Genomic DNA, 423 nt, shown 5'->3' on the forward strand with positions numbered 1-423 from the left:
ACATGCATTTGACCATTTAATAACATTTTACATTATTATCTTAAAATTTTATATTTTATTCAATTAAGTCCCTAAAACCGAAACTTATACATTTATCACAATTTAGCCCAAAACATGTTATTCAAATTTATCTTCATTCATTTACAGCCCTCTACATTCATTATAGAAATTTCATATCAATTTTAACATATTCACATTTTAGTCCCTACACTCAAAATTAACAAAGTTCACTAAACAAAATAGTCCTAAAACATTTCCAAGCTTCAAAATCATAAATTTGATATAAAAAATGTAACACCCCTTACCCGGCCCGATCGCCGGACCTGAGTAATAAAGTGCTACGACAAACTCCATAATGATTATATAAATATAATTACACTTTACTAAATAAGATCTCAATCATCAATCATCAAATCAAAACAT

This window comes from Gossypium raimondii, chromosome 13 (assembly GCF_025698545.1).
Source record: "Gossypium raimondii isolate GPD5lz chromosome 13, ASM2569854v1, whole genome shotgun sequence".
Lineage (NCBI taxonomy): Eukaryota > Viridiplantae > Streptophyta > Magnoliopsida > Malvales > Malvaceae > Gossypium > Gossypium raimondii.